This window comes from Castor canadensis, chromosome 15 (genome assembly GCF_047511655.1).
Source record: "Castor canadensis chromosome 15, mCasCan1.hap1v2, whole genome shotgun sequence".
Taxonomy (NCBI): Eukaryota; Metazoa; Chordata; class Mammalia; order Rodentia; family Castoridae; genus Castor; species Castor canadensis.
Genome location: NC_133400.1, coordinates 68,468,430 through 68,489,439, shown reverse-complemented (window position 1 = coordinate 68,489,439; position 21,010 = coordinate 68,468,430).

Sequence of the window (21,010 nt, the reverse complement as noted above, 5' to 3'; positions counted from 1 at the left end):
ATCTTTCCGCTTTTTAGTTTGTTTTTCAGATAAGGTTTCAGACCTCCTATTTCCTCCTAGTCACCTTCTTATTTCTGCTTCCCAAGTAGCTGGGATTATAGGCATGAACCACATGCAACATGACCAGCTCACTATATTTCATAATTTAAAGTTTATATATTTATACATTCTACACCACATAATAGCAATAGAAAAACACCCACATCCCACAAGGAATAATTTTTAAACTTGAATGCATACATCTTGACTTTTCAGAGGTTCTACCCAAATCCAAACCAATACTGAGGTGGCAGCATCACAGCTGGAACACAAGTATAGAGAAAAGAAGTGAACATACACAAAAACACTTAGGAGGTAAATTGGCAAAATTTAGGAATGAATTCGCCCTATCCATAAATCATGAGACTAAATAATCAATGGAAGAAGGACCTTTTTTGTCAGAGCCACACACAACCAGTATCTCATTAGCACAATGAAGATTAGCTAAGAGAAAGGTGTGAAAAATAAATCCAGACAGCCTGATGTAGTAATTTGGGGAAGAATGGATTAGTATCCTTGCAAGTCTTCCTGATGTATAACTCCTTCCTTCTGGAATACGTAACTGTTTTATGTTGAAGAGGCACTTTCAGTCTAGATAGCTAATCACCCACCAGAATTTATGCCACTGCCTTGCCAAATAGTTTCCACTATTTCCACACAGCAAATAACTACAAGATGCAAATCACCCTCTTATGGATGAGAACTCATTGCTGGTAGAGCATCTTTTATGCACCTTGACTTACAGAGACTCAGCTTAAAGCAACAGCTGCTCCCTTAAAAATGGACATTTACTCCCTTCAAACTAAGTGGCAAGATTAGCACTTAAAACCCTAAAAAAAAAGATTCCTCCACTTAAAACATTAGGTAATACAAATCTGATTAATTACTGGACAAAACAGAAATACTAAGCAAAAGAGTGCACAGCCCTTATTTTTCGTATCTTGTTCCCAGCCCAGTGAAACACATAGCTCTGGTACTAATCTAATAACTTTCACCCCGAGGCTGACAATATATCTTACTGTGTTACAAATAAATAGCAGACATACTCCTCAAACTGTCAAATCTCTGCAGCAGAACAAACAGGGCCGTGATTGTACTCAGTAACATAAAATAGCACCCAAGGAACGAGCTAGGCAGAGGCAAGTGTTAGTGCAAATCTGTCAGAAGCCTTAGGAAGCAGAAGTCCAAAGTTGTTATTCTTTCAGTGTTGGGTATCTTGGAGGATTAGAGATAAAAGGTTTATACCTCCAGGTTTTCTAGCTTAAATCAATCGAAAGCATGAGTAATTTTTAAAAATCAGAAGACAGATTGTGTTGTCTGAATATTTAGTTATTTATCTGAGAAGACAGGGTTATTACTCTGTTTCATGCAAACCGAGGCATGAATGTATTAATAATCAGATAATTCCCTGAGGAGTAGAAGAATATAGAAAGTTGTTTTTCAATTGAGGATTCATCAAAAACATTGATAATTAAAATTTACTGCTAGTAAATCTGTGTTATGGGAACATGGAACTCATATATGGACATTTTATCTTGAAGCAAATGAAGTGTGTAAGTCATGTCATCATTTGTTTCTCAATTTTTAAACTTTATTTTCATCAACAAATAATAGATGTATGTATTTGGGTGGGGTATGATGTGATGTTTGATATAGTTACAATAAGGAATAATACAAGGCCAATTAAATCCATCACCTTATACTTGTTAGAATGGCTATTGTAAAAAAAAAAAAGATGCCAGGAGTTGGAGAGGGTGTGCAGAAAGAGAATGTTCACACACTTTGGTGGGAAGGTAAGTTAGTACAGCCACTATGGAAAACAGCATGGAAGTTTCTCAGAACATTAATAACAAAACCACAATTTGATCCAATAATTTCACTTCTGGGTATATATCTAAAGGAGTTAAGATTAGTATGCCTGCAGCTTTTGACTAGAAAATATTTGGATATGAACCATCATACCCTCTAGCCACCAACCCCACCAAAATTGAATTACCTTTCTATGAGATAGCTTTTTCTCCTTTTGTTTTCTTTCCTTTCCTGTTCTTTTCTTTCTTCCTTCCTGCCTTCCTTCTTTCCTGCCTTTCTTCCTTCCTGCCTTCCTTCCTTCATGCTTTCCTTCTTTCCTGCCTTTCTTCCTTCCTGTCTTCCTTTCTTCCTTTCTTTCTTCTTTCCTTCCTTCCTTCATGCCTTCCTGCCTTCCTTCCTTCCTGCCTTCCTTTCTTCTTTCTTGCCTTCCTTCCTTCCTGCCTTCCTTTCTTCTTTCCTGCCTGCCTTCCTTCCTGCTTTCCATCCTTCCTGCCTTCCTGTCTTTCTTTCTTTGGCAGCACTCAGCCCTTTTTGCTTTACCTATTTTTCAAATAGCATCTCACATTTATGCCCAGGCCTGCCTGGACACTGATCCTTCTATTTAAGCTTCTCATTAGCTGGGATGACAAGCATATGTTCCCATATCCACGCCCTCTTCTGAACCTCAAACCATAATCCTCCTGATCTCTGCTTCCCAAGTAGCTAGGATTACAACTGTGAGCCACTGTACCTTGTATCAAATCAATATTTCTAAAGCAACACTATTTTTTAAATCATTTTATAAGTCAAACAAGTTATGAAATATTTTCCATTGTGATTGTGTGATAATAAGGAGAGTCTCAAAATAGGAATTTCCTATTACTTTGATCAACTCAGAAAGCAACAGGGCATCCTTTTGTCTTATTTTGGTTGTTTTGTTCACCTTTGTGCCTTTAATTTTTTCCTGTCCCCAATGTAGGTTTTAATTCTCAAGCACTGAAGCTCTATTCTTTACCTTCTCAGTGCTGTTTTCTCTGGCACATAGTGAAAAATCCACATATAGTTAGTTGAGTGTTCCATAAATTGTAATCTCATGGCAATTTTGGGACAATTGCTTTATTTCTTTTTATTTCTTTCTTTAGAATGGTAATGAATAAAAATGATTAGCCAGTATTTAGAAAAATGGCAGAAAACCATGTAAAACAAATAGAGTGAAGCCTAATTAGTCACACTAATTGTTAGGGAGGATGCCTAGTTTTAATGAGTGGAAAAATGAAGTCTGGAATACTTTCAAAAATATATAGTATTAGTTCTTTCAGTTCATACTATAGTTTAAATTGGGTAAAAATAATGGCTACCTGATTTTGGGGGGGCGAGGGTGAGTATTTGGGGGGAAGGGTCACACTTGCTTGGCAGGTCCTCTGCAACCTGAGCCATGCCACCAGCCCTTTATGCTTTAGGTTATTTTTCAAATACGGTCTCTCATTTTTCCCTCCTGTACCACAATCCTCCTATTCATTCCTCTTGTTTAGCTGGGATGATAGACACACATCACCACACTCAGCTTTTTGGTCGAGATGGAATCTCTGCAATTTTTTGCTTGGGCTGACTTAAAAGTGTCATCTTCTGGATCTCTGCCTCTGGAGTAGATAGGATTACAAGGGTGAGCTGCTGTAGTACCCACTGCCTACTTGATATTTTTGAGGGAGACAGAATGTTTTATAAAGTAGCACAACATAAAGATCCCTAAAGGGTTGGAAACCATCTCTCTTGAGTATGTTAAATATTAACCAGCATTATTACCTTGACCTTTTCTATTTCTATTGCTCAACAGAGTCTATGCACCAGTCTTTGTATACAGTAAATAATGAAAATTATTTTACAAACAAATACTAACATTTTTACTTTTAACCGTTTGTAGGAGAGAAAATAAGATGAATACAAAAGGCAGAGATATTTCACATGTGAAAAGGAAATCATAGATCGGGGGGGGGGGGTCACAAAATTCTTTTTGTAATGAACCAGCTAGTAAATATTTCAGGCTTGAGTCTGGGGAGATGGCTGAGCTGTGCTCCAACAAAATTTTATGTATGAACACAGAAGTTGGAATTTCATAAAATTTTTACATGCAGTGAAATACGTTTTTGATCATTTTGCCATTAAAAATGCAAACTAGCAAACAAAACTCCTTTGTTTGTGGGATGAACTAAATAAGAGGCCGAATGGATTTGGCCGATGGGCTGTAGTTGGCCAATAGACATTAACCCCCTCCCACATTTATATACATAAAATTCTCCACAAGGAAGACAAAGGAGCTAAAAAAATCAAGATGACATTTAATGGTTAAATATAAATGTGCAAATCAGTGCTGATGCATTTTATGCAACATATCCAATTTAGGATTTTCTTGTATCAGCCATTGTAATTTTATCAACGTATTATTCAGAGGCATCACTAAGCAGAATTTTTGTAATATACTTAGTTTTTTAAAAAGTAAAGGTAATGGTCTAATCTTATAATTCTTCCTGTGAAACTCACTTTGATGGAAAAAACACAAGTTTGTTTTCACTCTAGTCTGCTTTGCAGTCATGACTCCAATCTTCAGTGTGGGGAGAACATCTCTGTCCAGAAGGGCGTGCTGGGACTCCCCATTGGGACTTATGCATGCTTTTCTTGACTGCTGTTTTGAACCTTGCTTTAAAGAAACAGAAGCTAAGACTCTAGATTTTACAGTAATAAGGGTCTCTAGATTGTACAGTAATTCACAGAAATAATTTTTGTCTCATAAGCCTTAGCATTATATAAAGTAAAGATTAAAACGGTCCTTGATGGCTATCACCCTGAACCTTCACCCACAAAGCCACATACAAACACACAGGTACTCTATTCACGTGAAAATGAAGACGTTAGGACATGTGGAGATTAAGTGACTTGCTCAAGGTTATAAAATTAATGAGTGGAGAGGCAGAAATAGCCGCAGACCTTGGGCTGGGGAGGAGGAAAGGCTGAAGAATAGTATTCTCTTCTTGAGTGTCTTGGGACTGAGGTGAGGCAAGCCCCTGAGGTGTAGTGCCTGCAGATTTTTACTGTGTGGTTTAGGGTCCTGCTCTGGGCTGCTCTCTGCCTTTCTCTGCACTGACCTTCCAAGCACACTGTGATAAGCTTTCATTATCTCCAGGACATCCACACAAATCTTTCTTTTCAATGCACTTTTTGAGAAAGCACCTAGTTGGGATAATAAATTTGTAATTAAGTTCTTTCTGCATCACTGCAAAGAAACAAAAGCACTTTATAGATAGCCTCCCAGTTGCATGTAAATACCTTGATTTTCAGCTTCCATCAGAGTTCTAACTTTGCTTGTTCTCTGATGGTTTATTCAATTACTAGTAGGAATAGACTTGATTTGAATGAAGCAGAAGAGCACACTCACTCAATAAAATAGTGCTGCTGACTTAGTACATCAACAAAATTAATTTAACAGACTTCCATTGAGCAAATAAATACCTACCAACAATACTGAATGCAACATTGAACACATCATGGGTCTGTTGTCTACAATACAGTGAAACAAAAAGTATTTTTGCTTCCCATATTTGAGGCATTTAAAATATCTTGATTTTAACAGAGAACAGGAAGGTAAAACAGGTCCTATCTGGGAGGTTGGTACCAGTGGGAGGGGGAGGATATAAGGAAAGTGTGAAGGAGTGTGAATATGGTGGAAATACTAAGCATGTAAATGGAAAAATGAGATTTGTTGACACTTACAGGAATGGGGTTGAAGGAGTTAAAGGAGAATGATGGAAGGGGTTGAATTCAACTATGGTATATTGTAAAGCCTTTTGTAAATGTCACAGTGTACCCCCAGTGCAACAATAACAAAAAATTTTCGTTTAAAAAAACTAAAAAGAGTTTTTTACTAAAAAGAGTACAAGAAAATGGAAAGAAGTGAGTCGTCACAGATCTCTAGGTAGATTTAGTTACTAGTAATTATTAGTAACATATTAGGTCATTCAAAGAAGACAAAATTTATTACTTACATTTATTTTTAAGCCATTGAGTGTGATTATTGACAAAGTATTTTGGAATTCTATGTTCCCAGAGTGTTTTGGAAGCTAAAGGAAAAAACTAACTACAGAGTGAGGTCTAACTGGGTTCATTCATTTCTTCGATCTACCTTTTACTGTTTCACTATGGATAAGTCACTGAAAAAAATCACTTTGACTTAGTATTCTAATCTGTGAAAATAATAAACCTACCTAAAAGAGTATTATGAAGATTAGAGAGATTAAGTGTAATCTATTAAAGCAATAACAATTTCTTCATGAATGATAACTAATATTTCTTGAATAAATACTATTTGCCAGTGCTCATAACTCATTCAACTCTTTAGCTCACTTAAACCTCACAAGAACTCTACAAATTTTGATATAATTATCATTCACATTTGTAGTTTATAATGATTCTTAGGGAGGTTTTGTACTTACTCAATTTTGTACAGCTAGTAAAGAGTGACACCAGGATTTGAACATAGGTAGTGTGACACCATTGCCCTTGGGCCAAAACTGCTGCTCAGAATAAAAAAGGACCTTCTTTAAAAGATCAATATAATCAAGTGATTCACTTATGGTGCATTTTCAGGCATCTCCAGAACGACGATTGAAAAGCAGGAGGGCATGTGCTGTGATATACCCTGCACATGTAAACTGTATGGTGATCATGCTGGGTAGCACGTGATTCTGTTTCTCTTGGCAGTGGAGGGTAAGAAGGCCATCAAGTTTGAACTACAAAGAAAAGAGGAACCTAGGGGGAAGAAAGAATCGCTGATAATACCATCAATTTCAGCACCAGACAACTCTCACAATGCAGAGTAAGAAAGATGGACTCTATAGTCTGCAAATTTTATGTTATGAAGGTGTCTACACAACAGGAGCTGCTTTCCTTTAAATAGTTAGTTACTTTTCATAAAGTTAATTTTTGAAAGCAAACACAGAAAGATGTATGTTAAATTTGATCAGGTAAAAATAGTTAAAGAAGGGACTAGATCAGTCATGTGCATGTGTAGTTTTGGATAACACATTGTTAAGTCATCAGATACAAAAGGTAATTTATGATATGGGGATCATTTAAGGTGAGAAAAATGTATGCTTTCTAAAATAAAGTGAGTGAGGGGTGACTAGAGAAAGGAGAGGAAAGGGGAAAGATCAGAAAAAAATAGTGAAGCAAGGAAAGTTGGGGGAAGTGGTCTACTGAAAACTGGGTGGGGGAGGAGAAGAAAATAAGAAAATGGTGTATTCTAGCAGGATACAAGCAGCAGCTTTTAATGTAACCACTTTGCTTCTGGAATTCCTGAGAGCAGATTACTATTAATTAGGCCAACTCTTGCTACTAAAACTTATACATCCTTTCAGCACTCTGAGAATCCATATTTTATGGATGTGACCAACTTAGGAACAATTCTTTAACACATATTTTATGGAAATAAACACAAAATACTTTTAAATTTATAATCTTTCTTTTCCAAATTGCCAGTGTTCTCATTTTTGCTATTGTTTCATGACTTTCTTAATAGAACTCTTTTACCTTGCTCCAAACAACTTCCTCCTCAATGCTCTGTCTTAGTAACTGGCACCAGTATCAACTCAGTTGCTCATGTGAGAATCCCAGGCCTGTCTTTATCTCCTGCTACATCTAAAACTGAGCATCAGTTATTGGGAGTGGGGAGCTGTTTCCAATAGGGGGCTATTTACACTGGAATAAAAGTCCTTCTTTGTATAGTGTTACATGTGTACATTCATTATTTTGTGTGACAATGCAAGTACATATAAAAAGTTAGAGATATTTTCAACAGTTTTTGCAAATGCTTTTCCAATAAATATGCAGACTCCCACCAACTTTATCTTCAGAAACATCAATAATTTATTTCACTTTATCCACCTAGTTCACTGGAATCTCCAAGAAACCAATAGAAAACTTGGATATTACCAAGCCATGAAGCTCCTTCAGATCTAACTGATGGCCCTTATTGGCAGGGGTGTTTTCTTGTCATTTACCTGTGGAGTGCTTTCAACTCTCTAGAAGTGCAAACTTATTTCTCAGTGCTTAGCCTCTGATTCTAATTCCTCAAATTAATTTCATATTCATGAAATTAAGACAGTCATGCTTTCTATTTTATCTTGATTTGCACCATTTCAATAGTTGTTGGTGACTTTTCCTGTTAGTTACATACTGAATAGTATATTCATTTCACAACTTTTTCCTGAAACATAGACAATGACTCTAGTGACAAACCTGAGAATAATCCTTTTTCATTCATTCCCTTTCTCTCCCTAGAAATGTAATCAGCCAATTCATATGACTTTCTCCTTCCCTTTCAGCATGGCTAAGTCTTACAACTTTTATTTGGGTTCTTGGCTTAATCTTTACTGTTTTCTTAGCATCACCTATGCCCATATAGAGTTTAATACCAACCTGTACTCTCAGACCTCACCAATTGGTAATAACTTCTTTATTTGCTTGAGGAGATGTTAGCCTCCTTCCCTCAGAACAGCCTTAGGTTGAATTTTTTCATCATGCCTTAACCATTTAGGCACCAATCAATTCACAGTAAATACAAGAAATTGAGGAAACACAAGTACAATAGAATACAATGAGAAATATAAAATGTCTGGCTTTCTGAGGGAAAAAGATAAACTCTTCAAAAAAGGCAATATGGATTTATGGGTATAAGTGCAATGGTAGAGCACTTTGCTTAATATATGCAAGACTCTGAGTTTAATACCAAGCACTGCAAAAGGAAGGAATGAATGGAGAGACAGAGGGAGGGAGGGGAAGGAAGGGAAGAAAGAGAGAAAGAGAGGAAGGAAGGAAGAGAAAGAAAGAAAGAGAGAGAGAGAGAGAAAAAAGAAACAGTATAAGAAAGAAAGAACAGTTTTGAGCTCACGGGAACTAAAAGACAAGCAACAGTAATATAGTAACAGATAATACTTGATAAAGACAATGAAAAAAATGTCAGAACAAAGATTTTAACAAAGATGATTCCTAAAGTAAATTCTAGAAAACAGAAAACATTAATGACAAAATAGTATTTATTTCAAAAATGGTAGTTATTGCTTTTGTGATATGATCTTTTGGGGTGGTGGTATTGGGGATTGAACTCAGGGCTTGCTGGCAAGCCTTCTACCATTTGAGCCACACACACCTTCAATCCTGTAATATGAATGTCAGATTAAACAAATAACAGAATAATATGGAATGGAGCACTCAAGGGTAATAATTAACATTAAAAGTCTTGAACATGTTAGATCTAAAAACAGTCAAAAGCATATTTTGGAATGTGGAGAATTTTGCTTTGTCACACAGGATGTGCATTAATGTTTTGATTTTCTTAGTTCAAATTATAGGATTGTTTTCCTTTGTGAAGAAGTCTCACTGTGTTGCTATGTTGCCCAAGCTAGCCCTGATCTCTTCTGTCTAAGCCATACTCTTTCCCCTGTCTCAATAGCTGGGATTAATCAGTCAGCTCTGCCCACTGTGTTACCAAGCATTTAAAGTTCAAGTATCATATCTGAAATTTTCAATCATATCCTATCAAGTAATTTACCATGAGCTGAGGAGTAGCTCAGTGGTTTAGTTTGGTACATGAACCAATGATTCAGCACAGAAAAAAAAAAAGTTCCCAAATGGATGGAACTGGAGATCATCATGTTAAGCAAAATAAGTCAGATTCACCAGGAACCAGTGGCTCACACCTATGATTCTAGCTACTTGGGAGGCTGAAATCTGGAGGATGATAGTTCAAGGCCAGCCCAGGCAAATAGTCCAGTAGACCCCCATTTCTAAAATAACCAGAGCTAAGTGGACTGAAGGAGTGGCTCAAGAGGTAGAGCACTTGCTTTGCAAGTGTGAAGCCCAGAGTTCAAGCCCCAGTCCACCAAAAAGCAAACAAACAAAAGAGCCAGATTCACAAAGACAGATATCATGTGTTTTCTTTCATATGCAGAATTGAAATTTAAAGAAAGAAATGAAGTAGAAGGGAGGGTGAGACCAGTGGGAAGAGTGATGTGGATAAGAAAGAGTAATGGGGAGTGAATATGACCAAGGTACATTCTATACATGTATGAAAATATCGTGATGAAACTCATTGTCTCATACAACTAATATATGCAAATAATTTTTGAAGTTTTCCAGAGCATATTTTATTTTTCTTGAATAAAGCAAATGATAGGTTCAAATACTATACTTTAACAAAATAAAATCTCACCCTTACTTCCTACAGCTCCCTGTTTTGAAGCTCTATGAGCAAGTACTGACCGAGAAGTGGGATAAAGAGAGTGGCTGGGCACTCTTTTTTTTCCTTGCTAGAATGATTTGTGGTTTGCACAAGCTACATACACACAGATATATGCATACCCTGGACAAGTAAAAAAAAGCAGCTTTTTCTTTCTATATAAATGTGACTTGTCAAAAGTAAATATAGGACACACCAAAACAAATTCAAAAAGGATGCATTTGTTTCCAAAAATAAAGAGGAAGAAATCCTCTTAAACCAACTTTCACCCACTACTCAATAACCAGGTTGAGGATGAAGGAAATTCTTTTCCAAAGCCTGATTAGCCACTAAGGAGAAAAAGCAATTATTGAATAATTGACCATACTCCTGCATAACCTCAAATGCTGTCTGCACAGTGTTCTCCCTCCTCAGTGGTCATCTGCAGCCACAGTGATTCTGTTGTTGCTCATGCAGATTTGATTACGAAGCTCCCAAACTTAAGCTCTTCAAAGATTTTTGACTTGGTTGGAAATTAAGAGCAAAAATTTTACCATGATGTAAAATCCTTCACATGCTGGTGTATTTCTTTCTCCAAACGTGCCTTTTCTTCGTTTATGCCTCTCCCAGCTACATTAAATTCAATTACATAAACATGCATGTTCTCTTCTTCCTTAGGTTCTTGTAAAGGCAAGTGTCCACCTCACTTTGTCTTTCTAATTCCTAATCATTTTTCAGGTGTCAGCTTCATTATCATTTGTCATGGAGGATTTCCTTGATAAACTTGTTCATTTGTGTATCACCCTTTACTTCTTTTTCTTAACACCTTTGCACATATGTAATTGTTTTATCAGCTAGTTTTAAATATATCACATATAGTTTCTGAGCCAGACAATAAACTACAAAAAGACAAGGACGACTCTCTTGTTTACCAAAATAATGAAATAACTAAAGCATGATACATTCTTAATAAATATTTCTTTCCACACTGACATAACTACAAGGAGTAAGAGAAGGGTACATAATAATATTACACAATAAATAGATTCATTATGTCACTTCTAGTGTAGGTCACTTTTAGAGCAACCTTAGAGCTTGATGCTAGTACCTGACTCCCTGGTTTGACTGGTTCAACACGTTCTCCAAATGGCGATAAGAATGATTCTCCAACAGGATCAATCCTGTTCAAGTTAGGTTTGGGAAATAAAGGTGGTGTACAAAGAATAAACATACAAAAACTAAATACAATTCACATTGGGACTTTCCTTTGACAAAAATGTAATCTCAAGTGTAGTTAGAGAGCTTATAATTTCGTGTCAATAATAAGGAAGGTCAAATGTTGAGATATAACTGGATAACTACGTCAAAGTGGAATGATCAGTAGTCATTTGCTAATGCATGTTGAGTTCTGTTGAATTAGTTTGTATCAAAAGGCACTTATTACACAATGGTAGTATATCACCATCTGGATAGTGTATATATATATATATATATATATATATATATATATAATCCAGTATATACTATATGTATATATATAAATTTATATATATATATATACACTATCCAGTATAGTATATATACTATCTAGGTGGTGACAGCATTAAGAGACATGTGTTTTCCAATAATTGACACACATTACCCTAAATAGAATAACCATTAATTAAGATATGTGAATCTTATTCCTAAACCACTAGATTGAAGAATGCCATTTAATTAATTTATTTGGTTTTTGGTTTGTTTGTTTGTTTGTTTGTTACTAAGGCTCAAACCCAAGGCCTGGTGCATGCTAGGCAAGTGTTTTACTATGTGCTACATCCCCAGCCCCAAGAATGCCATTTTAAAACACTTATATCTTATAAAATCTCATTAATTAGGTATTGATTTTTAAAGCACCACCAATAACTCATTGATCATAAAATCTAAAACAATATCAGATTTAGCTATATGTTGCTTAAAGAAAAAGACATTTTACCAAAACATAAAGTATTGTGAATAAAAGTTGAGATAAAATTTGGCTGGTGATGTGTATATTATTGGTAGAGAGATAAAGACAGGGAGATTTGCATGAAGTTTTAAATGGTGTAGCAGGTGCCAGATTATTTCAAAATAATCAAATCTGGGCAAATCTATTAAAAATGTTCAAATTTTATCTTTTTTCTTGCGTCATTGCTCAGTATAGTCAGTATTATTAGTTGAAAAACCTTTAAAACTTAAAAATACTGTGAATAATTGGAAATAATCAAGAAATTAGATTTCTTACTACCTAACCAAAATAAAAATTTAAAGATTTCATGTTAAAAAATAGAAGTCTTGGTAAGTATTAAGAGATAATCTGAGTATCAGGATCAGCTAATGTACCCAAAACATGGCAAGCAATAAGTTTAGTGCTTGTATGAAATATGCATATGTATTTTAAGTCATCATGATTGGAGACGTCAACCTCCCACTCTAAGCAATTGATAGCACTACCAGACAGAAGATCAGCAAAGACACTGTTCAACTGAACAATGCGACCAGTCAATAAAAGATGACGGGCACTTACAGTAGCCTCCACTCAACGGTAATAGATTACACATACCTCTTATGCCTCAATGGAATACTTGCCCAGAGGAACCACCCTGGCCTAAAACTCAAACTCAACAAATATAAAAGAATTGAAGTCAGGTAAGGTATGTTCTCTAGCCATAATGAAATCAAATCAGAAACCAATAACAAAAGAATCTTCAAAGACCCAGGTCAAAGTACCTTATTTACATGTATGAAAATATCACAATGAAACCTCGTGATTGTACAATCAACATGTGCTAATAAAATGTGGGAAAAAAAGATCTTGCTTTTCTAATATGGATTTTTAGATGAAGCTGTTTTAATGACGTTAAATGTAACCACTTCACAAACATTCCAAAATCAGGTTCTTTGAAAAACATTAACAAAATTGATGAACACCTAATAAGAGTAACAAATATTTTTAAAAAGACAAGATATGCAAATCACCAATATCAAGGAAGAAATAAGAAGCTGGGTGCAGGTGGCTCATGCTAGTAACCCTAACTACTTGGGAGGCAGAGATCAGGAGGATCTGGTTCAAGGTCACCCCAGGAAGTAGTTTGTGAGACCCTATCTTGAAAAAAGGGCTGATGGAGTGGCTGAAGTGGTAGAATACCTTGCTAACAAGTGTGATATCCTGAGCTCAAACCCTAGTACCACAAAAAGAAAAATAAGGAGAATGAAATAAGAGATACCATTACAGGTCCTCCAGCCATTGAATGAATAATAAAGCACAACAAACAAGTTGCAATCATAAATTAGGCAACTTAAAAAAATCAATCAATCAATTCTTTGAAAACTGTGATCTATCAGATCAACCAAATGAAATAAATTGCACTTGACTTACCCAAGAAGCAAAGAAGCAATGAAATAAACAATCTAAACAGTCCTATAACAATTAAATAAATTTAATTTGTAATGAAAATTTTCCTACAAGAAATCCTCACCCTGAGATGGTTACACTAGGGAATTCTACCACACATTTAAAGGAGTATTCTCACGAATTTTGCACAATGTCTCCCAGAAAAGGAGTAAACATGTGTCAACCCATTGTATGATGACAGTATTATCAAATTTAGACAAAAAGATTGTAAGAAAAGAAAACTAAAGACCAAAATCTCTCATTAACATAGATGAAAAAAATCTTCAACAAAATATTAGCAAATTGAATCAAAACTTACAAAACATAAATTACACAGTATGACATGTGGGATTTATCTCAGTTATTCAAGGCTAGTCCAACATTTGAAAAGAATCAATTAATACAATCTGTCACATTAACAAGCTAACCAAGAAAAATTATCTGCTCATATGAATAGATGCAGAAAACAAACATCAGCAAATTCCAACATCTATATATGACTATTAAGAAAAAAACTCATTAAACTAGTAATAGAGAAATTCTGCACCATGATAAAGAATATCTACAAAACAAAGCTACAGCTAACATAACATTAACAATGAGAAACTAGAAGTTTTTTATTAAGACCAAGAAGAAAAGAAGGATGCAGCCTCTCACTACTTATTTTCTATATTGTACTAGTGGCTTAGTTAATGAAATAAGATAAGAGAAAGGAAATAAAATGCACACTGATTGTGAAGGAAAAATAAAACTCTGTTTGCAGAAGTCATGATTGTCTGTGTAGAAAATAATGATGATGATGATTATGGTGGTGACAATGATGAAAAAATCCTAAAAGTAAAAGTGACTATAGCAAAGTTGCAGGATAAAAGGTTAATTTAGGAAGGTCAGTCATTTTTCTGTACACAAGCAATGAATAAATAAAGTTTGAATTTAAGACTACATCATTATTTACACCAACAAAATTGAAATATTTACATTTAAATTTAATAAAATATATACATGATCTATATTATTAAGGGTTTTAAAAAGCCTTTTATAAAAAAATAAAAGCTAAAAAATGAAAAGATAGTCCATGTTTATGAACTGAAAGAATCAATATTGTCAAGTGTCAGTTCTTCCCTACTTGATCTTCAGATTCAGAGCAATCACAATCAAAATTCCAGCAAGCTAATTAATGGATGTTAATAAACTAATTCTAACGTGTATGGAGAGGCAAAAAACATGGAATAGACAACTCAGTATTAAAGAGGACAATGTGAGGATTGGCACTCCTCAAGACTTACTATGAAGTTGCAGTAATCAAGACAATGTGGGATTGTTGGAAGAATGGACAAATAGATTAACAAAATAGAATAGAGAATCAGAAACAAATCCACATATAGTCAACTGATCTTTGACAAAGAGAAAACCAGTAAAATTGGGAAAAGATAGTCTTTTCAACAGATAGTACTGAAACTGGAGATCCACGTGGAAAAAAAATGAATATTGATGTAAACCTTAAACCCTTCACAAATCTAATTCACAATGGACCATGGACTTTAATATAAGATACAAAAGTATAAAACTCTTGAAAGGTAATACAGGGGAAAATCTAGGTGACCTTGGGTATGATGATACTTTTTAGATAAAGAAAACCAAGGAACATCTGTGAAAGAAAAAAATGATTAACTAGATTTCATTAAAAGTAAAATCTTAGCTTGGTGCTAGTGGCTCATGCATGTAATCTAGCTACTTGGGAGGTGGAGATAAGGAGAATCATGTTTGAGACCTGCCAGGGCAAACAGTTTGGGAGACCCCCTCTCTAAAACAACCAGAGCAGAAGGGACTGGAGGTTTGGCTCAAGCAGTAGAGCTCTTGCTTTGGAAGTGCAAAGTCCTGAATTCAAACCCCAGTGCCACCAAAAAAAAAAAAAAATTAAAATCTTGTATACTACAGAGGCCACTGTCCAGAGGATGAGGATACAAGACACAAGACATGGAGTGAAAAAAAAGCATTTAAAAAAGATATGTTTAATAAAGGATTACATCTAAAATATACCAAGAACACAAATCTCAATCAAAAAGAGCTCACATTATAAAAATGGACTCAAAATTCTAAACAGATATTTATTCAAAGAAAATACTCAGATAGCAAATATCAATATGAAAATACTGTCTGCATTGTATGTTATTAGGGAAATGAAATTAAAAATAAGATACTGCTGCATACTTACATTGGCACTACAAAATCAGCATACATTGCTGAGGATGTGGAGTAAAAGGATCTCTTACTCATTGTTAGTGGGAATGCAGTGGTATAGACACTTTGGAAGACAGTTTGGTAGTTTATTGCAAAACTAAACATATTCTTACCATGCAATCCAGCAATCACACTCAGTGGTATTTACACAAATGAATTCAAAATCTGCGCCAGCATGAAAACATACACATGGCTCGTTCTATCGTCTTCATTCATAATTACCAAAACATGGAAGCAACCAAGACGTCTTTCAGTAGGTAAATGGGTAAACAAACGATGGTACATACAGACAATGAAATATTATCCATTGATAAAAAGGAATGATCTATCAAGTCATGAAAAAGTATGAATAAACTTTAAATGCATACTCCTAAATTATGGAAGCAAATCTCAAAAGGCTACAACTGTGTGACTCTAGCTATATTTTATCCTGGAAAAGGCAAAACTGTAGAGATGACAGAAGGACCACTGTTGCCATATGTTAGGGCAGAAGAAGGAATGGATAGGGAGAAGGTAGAGGATTTTTATGGCAGTGAATTTATTCTGTCTGAGACTGCAATGGTAGCTATATGTCATGTCAAAACTATAGAATGTACACTGTAACATAGACTATGGACTTAAATGACAATGATACACTAATGTAGATTTGCCAATTGCAACAAATGTACACCTCTGGTGAAGGATGTGTTGATAGTACAAGAGGCTGTGCCTATGAGGTGGCAGAGGTGTATGGGAACTATCTGTTCTTTCTACTTAGTATTTCTGTGAATTTAAAACTGCTCCAAAATAATCTACTAGAAATAAAAATAATAGACATCTATCAAATTAGTTAAATTAAAAATAGTGGCACCACCAAATGCCAGCAAAGACACAGAGGAGCTGAATCTTTCATACCTTTTGCAGTGGGGATGTAAAATGGTGCTGCCACTCTGGGAAAATAGCATGTCAGTTTCTTTAGAAGAAAAACGAGACATCTAGTTGCCATTTGACCCATTCCTTGCTATCCCAGATAAATGGAAATTTATGTTTATACAAATTCCTGTATGTTAATGTTCTTAATAGCTTTAGTCATAATAGTCAAAAACTGGAAGTAAACAAGCTGTCCTTCATCTGATGAATGGTTAAACAAACTGGGGTACATTTTTTACCATTAAGTATTACTAAACAATAAAAAGAAACACACTATTGATATAGAACCTAACCTGAACGGACACCGAGTTTTGCTGGATGATAAAGAATACTTCTAAATTATAGTATGACTCCAAATCTATATCACTTTTGTCAAATGACAAAATAGAAATGAAGATGAGATTGGGTAGTAGATGAGTCTATGCCAAGGACAGCAGTGAAAATGTGGTGGTGGGAAGGAAGAGGGTACGTGTTTTAGAAATGCCATCTGTATATTAGTAGGTCATTTATGTCTTCACTGTAGGCACAAAACTCAAGTTCCATTAGCACCAAATTCAAATTTTACTCATCCAGTGGTTTTAAGCACAGCACAAATAAACAGATTTTTAGCCATTTAGAGCATGCTTGCCCTTCATATTCCATGAAAATGCATCTGTCTATACTCTGACGGGACTCAAATATTCAAGCACTCTTTTCCTTTCCTCTTTTTTGTCTTTTTTTTTCTTTCTCCCCATTGCTGTGGTCTTCCTCCATTCCCCTAACTTAATTCCTTCTTCCCACTCACTCCAACCTTCAGAATGCTCTAGAATGAGATGAAGATTGCCAATGCTATTTTCAAAGCAGGTCCCATGGTTCTCTCATTAGCAGTCCCAGTCTTCATCCTTGTGACATTCTTTACATCTCAGTATAGCTGGGACAGATTCTAGTGAGATCATTCATGTGCTTTTCAGTCCCCAAACCCGAATCAAGCTCTGGAAGATCACACCCTCCACGAGGGCAGGATTTAAAGCATTACTCCCATGAAATCAGTACTGTTCTTTGGTTCCCTGAGCTGAACCCTTCAACAGTCATCCCATCATCACTCCTTTAATCAGTAGAGCAACAATACACTCCTAAACAAATAAAAAGGATCATTTCAAGTGATGACAGGTGTTTGAAGGAGAGACAAAAAAATGACAATGTGATGACATAAGGATGCTGTGAGAGGAGGTAAGACATTTGAAACTTAAAGAGCCAATCATAAGAGAATGGGCAGGGAAGGCACAGTGAGGAAGGAGGAGGAGAGCCCCAGCAGTGAAAACACAGGGTACATAGGCACCAGAACTAGTGAGGGAAACAAGGTACCAAGGAAACAAAATGTAAGGATGTGTTCATGCTCCAGGTCTGACCCTGCATTTGCATGCATGTGAGAGTGAATGTGTCTTGGAATCTTGCACCCAAGTTCCCTCACTCTTAAGAGGCACTGACTACCAGGGTGGTCCAAGTGCAGGGATACTCTGAAACTGAGTACCTTGCTCTTTCAGTTCTGTGCCCCAGCTGCCTTACCATAGTCCTGGCCATGGATAAGAACAAGATGTGGTTTTCAGAAACAGAATAAAAGCTAGCATGCCTAGAGAGTAATAAGTTTCTACTAAAGGCAAGGCAAGAAGCAGACTGACCATGTACTTGTAGACCAGAGAAAAGAGTTTACATTTTATGTGGGATATAAATTTACTGGAGGGCTTTAAGCAAGAGAAATTCATGATCAATTAGTATGGTCTAAAAAGATCACACTACGGCCAGGCATAGAGCCACCTGTTTGTACTTCCAGCACTTGGGAGGCTGAGACAGGAGGATCAAGAGTTGAAGGATAGGCTAGGCTGCATAATGAGACTGCCTCAAAAGCAAAAACAAAATAACAACAAAAACAGTTCATGTGAGCAGCACAGTGAAAAAGTAGACATGTCATTGAAGAAGATATACATTTGGCAAATAAACACATGAAAAAATATTCTCCATCACATGTCATCAGAGAAATGCAAATTAAAATAATAAAAATCATTACACACCCATTAGAATAGCCAAAAGCTATAACACTGACAACAGAATGCTGGCAAAGGTGTGAAGCACCAGCCTTTTTTGCTTATTGCTGGTGGGAATTTAAACAGTATAGCCACTTAGGGAACAGTACAGCCACTTAGGGAGACAATTAGTAGTTTCTTACAAAACTAAACAGATGCTGACCATTCAATCCAGGATTGGTACTCTGTGGTACCATATTGACACAAATGAGTTGAAAACTTATGTACACAAAAACCTGCACATGGCTGCTTTATTTGTAATTGTCAAAACTTGGGAGCAACCAAGATACCTTACATAGATGAATGAGGTATACCCATACTCTGTGGTATTCCATCTAGATAATGGAATATTATTCAGCAATTTAAAACAATGAGCTATCAAGACATGAAAAGACCTGGTATCATCTTAAATGTATATTAGTAAGTGAAAGACGCCATTCTGAAACAGCTACATAATACATGATTTCAAACATATGACATCGTGGAAGAGGCAAAACTAAAACAATACAGTGAAGATCAGTGTTGTCGGTGGTTATGAAGAAGGGAAGGGGATCAAGCGGGGCACAGAGGACTTTTTAGGGCAGTGAGATGACTCTGTGTGATACTATAATGGTGTAGACATGTCATTCATTATACACTTGTCGAACCTCATGGAATGTAGAATAGCAAGAATGAGCACTAATGAAAGCAATGGACTTTGGATAATAAGGATATGTCAATGTGGCTTCAACAACTGCAATAAATGTCACATTCTGGTGGGGGACACTGATAACAGGGGAGGATGTGCTTATGCAGAAGTAGAGGGTAAATGGTAAAATCTGCATACCTTCTTAATTTTCCTATAAATCTAAAAATTGCACTAACCATACTTTTAAATTTTCATGCTATTTTGTGAATTTAAGTGGTAAAATGTAGAAACAGAGAGACAAGTTGGAAGGCTATTGCTAATGTGCAGGCAGGATGTGGACAATGTGACAGCAGGAAATGAAGAGAAATATACAGATTAAAAATAAACTTGGGCATAGCATCAGAGTGACCAGTTGGTTGAAATGGGTGTCATCCTAGGAAAGGATACAGGTGGGGAGTGTGGAGGACTATGAGAGTGTGAGGCCTATTTTTTCATTTGACTTGAGATTCAACCATAGATCAACGAATACTATAAACGAATATACAGCAGGAGGAAAAAAGATACATATGAGCTGCTCGTAGACAACTCCTTCTACTATGAGGAATGATGAGAAAGGACACAGAGGATATTTTACAGATAAAAAGGATCAGCTGTGTTGTAGGATTATATGTATCTTCCAACTTGATTGACTATTGAAAAATTGGTCTATGAAGAGCTTATACCAACCATACTCTCCCACTAGGATCTCTAAACAAAGAATTCTGAAGAAAACACAATTGGGCTTGCAGTTAGACCTTAAGCAACTTACTTAACTGTCCAAGTTCCATTTTCTTCACCTGTAAAATGTTTTTAAAATAGCAATACCTGTCCCTGCTTTTAGGCATAAAGAGTTAATGTGGATACATAAGCACTTTAAAAATTGCTTGACATGGGCTGGAGGTGTGGCTCAAGCGGCAGAGCTCCTGCCTCACAAGTGTGAAGCTCTAAGCTCAAACCCCAGTACCACAACCACCAAAAAAAAAAAAAAAAGAAAAAAATTGCTTGACATTTATTGTTTAATAAATTGCTATTATTTTACAGAAAAAAGTGAAGTCATTGAATATGAACTTCCTCGATTTTTCCCTCTACCTAATCTATCCCATGCTTATTTTTACCTCTTTCATTCTTGGAAGATGTTGCTTTTGTGACCCACCTCTATACTTCTCTACCTGTATCTGAGCCCCAACCTCACAGCCCTCTTAGGGACTCTGCTTCACTAGCAAACCTCTGTTTTTCTGCAGCTTTTGTCTTTCTCAATGAATGTTTCTCTAAGACACACAGAAAAAAACTCTGTACTCTCTGTCCCAAATTTCTCCCCTCTTTAGCTCTGTCTTCCACTGCAATAATTCTTCCTTCAGCTAAATCTATCATATGCAGCCAACATTTTTTAAAAAATTGTCATTTTTAAGTTCTATATATAACATTTGGCTATTTTTCTTATGTACCTATTTTAACAATATAGCATATTATTCTTTTCTCATGCTACTTTCTCTGATATTTTTAATCATTTTAAACATGTACACTTTATAGCTTCATATAGTTTTTTTATTTTAAGCTCTTGAAAGTACAATTCTGTTGTTTACTGTTTTCTGGTTCCTGTTCATACTACATTATTTGTTCATATTTTT